The sequence below is a fragment of the Xiphophorus maculatus genome, chromosome 14, assembly GCF_002775205.1.
Source record: "Xiphophorus maculatus strain JP 163 A chromosome 14, X_maculatus-5.0-male, whole genome shotgun sequence".
NCBI lineage: Eukaryota > Metazoa > Chordata > Actinopteri > Cyprinodontiformes > Poeciliidae > Xiphophorus > Xiphophorus maculatus.
In genome coordinates, this window is record NC_036456.1 from 21,517,846 (window position 1) to 21,523,957 (window position 6,112).

The window sequence follows — 6,112 nt, forward strand, 5'->3', positions numbered from 1 at the left end:
ACTTACAGTTCATCAATATGTGTTCTACATTTTCTTTCTCTCCACATCTCTCACATTTATCATTATTTTCCCTCCCTATTGTATAAAGCATGTCATTTAAGTAGGTATGACCAACTATTAATCTACTAATTATTATTTCTTTTCTTCTGTTTCTTTCATTAATGCTTTGAATTCGAACTGACTTTTGTACTTCATATAATCTTCTTCCTTTCTTATCTTCATTCCACATTTTTTGCCATTTCTCCATTTCTTTACTTTTAATAAGTGATTTCCCTTCCCCTTTCCCAAAAGGAATTGAAATTTAAAAGAAATACTTCCGGGGTTTTGCTTTTTTTTTTTTTATCATTATCAACAACTTACATCAGGGGTCTCAAACTCGCGGCCCTCGGGCCAAATGCGGCCCTCGGGACGATAGTTTGTGGCCCCCGCCTTAATATGAAAGTTTAATGTTAGTGCGGCCCGCAAGTTTGATATAATTGGCACTTTTCAGTGTTGTGTGCGGAGCTGAACGAACTTACCAATCACGGTGGAGTATATTGCTCTCGGGGGCGGGACATCGGCCGGGCCTATTTGCATTTTCTAGTTGTCATTATTTGCATGCGGTACATGCGCAATTTCCGCGGCCGCTCCCGCTTCACGTGCTTCAGCATCCAGTCTGGACCCGGAAGTTGCTGATCAGTGTAACGTAATTAAGGTGAGGCGCTGTAACGCTTGGGTTGTGTTTAAGGGAGGAGAGGAGGCGGCAGATTCGTCAGGACGGTCAAAAACTCACAACCACTCTGGTACTGGGAATTCCCCAGTGTTGTCCTTTAATAAATACGCTCTTCACCAACCTTACAAAGCCGGTTGAACGGCTGCTATAATATCAGACATGAAAATTGAGCAGCGTCCAAACAACCCGTAACATTACTGAAAAGTTAGGGAGCTAACATGTCCGTCTAGCACGTTTCTCCCACGCTCTCTACAGAGAAGCTGTGGTGCATACAGTGGGGAGAACAAGTATTTGATACACTGTTGATTTTTCAGGTTTTCCCACTTGCAAAGCATGTAGAAGACTGTAATTTTTATCATAGGTACTCTTCAACTGTGAGTGATGGAATCTAAAACAAAAATCCAGAAAAATACAATGTATGATTTTTAAATAATTCATTTCCATTTTATTGTGTGAAATAAGTATTTGATCATCTATCAACCAGTAAGAATGTTGGCTCTCACAGACATGTTAGTTCTTCTTTAAGAAGCCCTCCTGTTCTCCACTCATTACCTGTATTAATTGCACCTGTTTGAACCCGTTACCTGTATAAAAGACACCTGTCCACACACTCAATCAATCAGACTCCAGCATCTCCACAATGCCCAAGACCAGAGAGCTGTGTAAGGACATCAGGGATAAAATTGTAGACCTGCACAAGGCTGGGATGGGCTACAGGACAATAGGCAAGCAGCTTGGTGAGAAGGCAACAACAGTTGGTGCAATTATTAGAAAATGGAAGAAATACAAAATAACGGAAAATCTCCCTCGGTCTGGGGCGCCATGCAAGATCTCACCTCGTGGAGCATCATTGATCTTGAGGAAGGTGAGGAATGAGCCCAGAACTACACGGCAGGACCTGGTCAATGACCTGAATAGAGCTGGGACCACAGTCTCAAAGAAAACAATCAGTAACACTTATTAAAAAAGAGAGGTAAATTAATGCTAGCTTTGGACAAAACGTTTGGCTCCTTTTTTTCCTCTTTTAATCTTCCGAGTCCTTGGCGAGCGACGGCGTTCTCCGTGGGCAACGTGCAGCGACCGCGTGCTGCTAAAACGAAACAACAACAAAGCGTGTTGACGTCATAGATCACAGAGTTTAATCTCATACAAAGCAAATGAACAACAAAGCTGCAGAGGAACAGAGATATGCATTTTTCTCATAAAAATAAAGACACACAAGGGGAAGACAAACAGACACAAAGACAAACAGCAAAGACGTCTTTGGAGAGAGAGCCAATGCAAAAAAGCAAAAAAGTGGCAACTTTCTGACAATTTAGTGGTGACACTAAATTTTATACTGAGTGGGTGTTTTCCTATTTAATTTATGCATTCTAGGCGTTCCTCTTGTTGACCAACTGGAAGCTCCCAGAGAAACTTGGAACTCCCCTCAATCTACGGCAAAGATCAAAGGACCATCTGCCTTCTACCGAAACAAAAGAGCAGATAGCTGGCCCCGACCCCCCGTGGCTCCCACGGTCATTCTGAGTACAGAACGACCTGAGATAAGATCTCACAGATACCTGAGAAATCTAAAGTCTCTGTCTCCCAAGGAAAATGCTAATTTTATGGCTTCGCCTGTGTCCTGGCCGCACAGTGGGGGTCCCATTGAGTGATCTCCCTTAATCTGCATTTGGTTCCTGTGTCTCTGAATGCTTAACAGAAAACTGTTCCAAATAAGAGTGCTGAATGTAACTTTTAAGATTAACTGTATCAAGCATTAAAAATAATCATTTTTCTTTAACACACTCTACGCCGTCAAGGATTAAAATCCTGCAGTGCACGCAAGGTGCCCTTCCTCAAGCCAACGCATGTCAAAGCCCGTCTGATGTTTGCAAATGACCATCTGAATGATCCAGAGGAGGAATGGGAGAAGGTCATGTGGTCTGATGAGACAAAAATAGAACTTTTTGGTTTAAACTCCACTCGTCATGTTTGGAGGAAGAAGAATGATGAGTACAACCCCAAGAACACCATCCCAACCGTGAAGCATGGCGGTGGAAACATCATTCTTTGGGGATGCTTTTCTGCAAAGGGGACAGGACGACGGCACCATATTGTGGGAAGGATGGATGGGGCCATGTATCGTGAGATTTTGGCCAACAACCTCCTTCCCTCAGTAAGAGCACTGAAGATGGGTCGTGGCTGGGTCTTCCAGCATGATAACGACCCAAAACACACAGCCAGGGCAACTAAAGAGTGGCTCCGTAGGAAACATCTTAAGGTCCTGGAGTGGCCTAGCCAGTCTCCAGACCTGAATCCAATAGAAAATCTTTGGAGGGAGCTTAAAGTCCGTGTGGCCCAGCGACAGCCCCGAAACCTGAAGGCTCTGGAGGAGATCTGTATGGAGGAGTGGGCCAAAATCCCTGCTGCAGTGTGTGCAACCCTGGTCAAGAACTACAGGAAACGTCTGATCTCTGTAATTGCAAACAAAGGTTTCTGTACCAAATATTAAGTTTCGTTTTTCTGGTGTATCAAATACTTATTTCACACAATAAAATGGAAATGAATTATTTAAAAATCATACATTGTATTTTTCTGGATTTTTGTTTTAGATTCCATCACTCACAGTTGCAGAGTACCTATGATAAAAATTACAGTCTTCTACATGCTTTGCAAGTGGGAAAACCTGAAAAATCAACAGTGTATCAAATACTTGTTCTCCCCACTGTACTTCTGACATCATTAGCAATACTAGATAGATAGACAGATAGCATTTATTGTCATTGAACAGGATTCAACGAAATTTCTATTGCAGCTCCAGTGCAAAACGTCACATATATACAATAAATAAAATAAACAAACACATAATAATAATAATAACAATATATACAACTAAAATTAACTAAAGGCACTCAACCACACCAAAGAAGTAGCAGCAGGTCCAATTATAGCAAAGTACAGATAATGTGACAGTGCAAAGTGCAGAACAATATGGCTGTGTGGGGGTGGGGGATATGTATGTGTGACTGCGAGGTTATAATATGTGTGGGAGGGGGGGGGCGGCAGGGAGTAATGGCTCTGACTGCTGTGGGGAAGAAACTGTTTCTCAGTCTATTTGTTGTAGTCCGTATATTCCTGTACCGCTTGCCTGATGGCAGCGGCACAAACAGTCTGTGGCCCGGGTGGCTGGAATCCATGGCTATGGATCCAGCTCTCTTCTTGACCCGGTCTGTGTAGATGGAGTCCAGGTCTTGGAGGGGCCATCCCACAATGCCTTGTGCTGTTCTCACCACCCGTGTCAGTTGTTTCCTCTCCAGTGCTGTGCAGCTGCCATACCACACAGTCATGTTGAGGCAGAGGATGCTCTCGATCGTCGCCCTGTAAAAGTTCACGAGCAGCCGTGAGGAAAGTCCAGCCCGTCTCAGTTTCCTGAGGAAGAAGAGCCTTTGTTGTGCTTTCTTCACCAGGTGGGAGGTGTTTGTGTTCCAAGATACTAGAGCAGGGGTATTCAAGAAAACTGTGAGGAGGTCCTGTTCAAAGAAATTTCCTCAAGCAGAGGTCCGCAATATCGTCTATTTGCAGTATGACAATATCGGAATACATGGTGTTAAAAAAAATAATAATACAGGTTAAAATAATTTCAAAAAAGTTTATTAGCACTGAAACACAGGATAACATTGTGTGGCTGCAGTTTAAATTAAAAATAACTAAATTATGTATTCAAAAATAAAGAAAGTGCTTAAGACAAAATAGCAGCTTCAGTTTCCTTTTGTTTGAACAATCTCAATATTTCTGCTCAACAAAACAACTCTCAAAACACCTGAACTATTTCTCTTACAGATTTCTCTTACATCTGTCTTCCCCCAATTTCCCTTGCTCAGTGTGAGAATTGAGCTTTGGCTTGCCCTGCCAACATTTTAAATCTGGGCTTGAAGGAGGTCAGGGCCATTCTCATGCACATGTGCAGATGCTCATTGGTGAGCTTGGAACGATATTTTTGTTGTGTATGTTTGTTGTGCGCTGAAAGCACGGCTTAATACCCTGGTGGACTGATCATATTGGGCAGTGAGACTTCGAATTTTCTGCGTCCGGAGTTCGGACTTAGGGGGGTATGATTGGTCAAATGCTTTGTGCTTAGTCTCATAGTGACGCTTGACATTGGCACTTTTAATAAGTGCCACGGTTTCGGAGCATGTGAGGCACACTGGTTTCGTGCTCGCGGGTGGAAGAATGAACATGTATGCATCAGTCCATTCCGTGTTGAACGCTCGATTTTCGGCATCTACTTTTCTCTTTTTAGAAAGCGCCATAGTGTTTGCACCTCTTCTGACTGTAATTCACGCCCTGCCTTCCTGTATCACCTCCCTGCGTTTCTCGCTTCAATCGCTTTTCGCTCGCCTTTCACCTCCTCTTCCTTATATCACACTGCGTGGATGTCTGTGCCTGGCTACAAACCTCTGCTTCGGTTTGCTCATACAACTCGCTCTGAGTTCAAGCTGGCGATTTGATTCGCTAGTTGAACCACGTGGTTAGTATGACTCGCACGCGATTGGTTTGTAGCTTCCAATCCTTGCTCAGAGCAGTGCTGGTAAAAGCACTTTAGTCAGATAGGGAAAAAAATAAATGCTCCGGTTTAAAATTAATTCTCCCGTCAAAATTAACAAATATTTTAACAATTTATTCCGGGTCCGGATGGGATGGCATATGGGTCCGTATCCGGACCGAGGTCCGTTGGTTGCGGACCACGGTACTAGAGTATCTTAAAGAGACACTACACAATTACGGCTGTTACAGCGCCTGACTACAGCCAAATATGGTAATAGGCAATCAGAAAGGTTCTGCTGAGGAGGCCGTGTGTGTGAATGCGGCCCAGCCTCACCCAGACTCTACCTCCAGCGGCCCCCGGGTAAATTGAGTTTGAGACCCCTGACTTACATGGTATCAGCATCAGATGTACACAAACCTGAAAAACTTGAAGAAGCCAATCCAGGTTGCTTCCATACTTACAGAAAGGACGGGGGAAAAAAGAACAATTAAAAATAAAAACAAACAACAAAAACAAAAATAAAAAAAACACATTAGGGGTTCTCCATCAGTTCCAAATAGTTTATCATATTATCCAGTTCTTCTGCATCTTGTTCTTTGTCCATGAATTGTAGAGATAAGAAGAGGAGGCAGAGTTCCTTGTGAAAAGTGAGGAAAGATTGTTTGGCTTTAAGAAAACCACATTTGTGAATGAAAAACTTGATAATTATTACATTTAGTAGCCTTTCAAATTTCTTTTCTTTTCTCAGAGTCCCAAAAATGTTTCTTAGAAAATTCAGGTAAGTTTGGAGATTTAGGGAAAAGCCAGTAGTGAACATTATAACAGAAAACTTTGCAATAAACATTCATAGAAAAGATGTTCAGTCGGCTCGA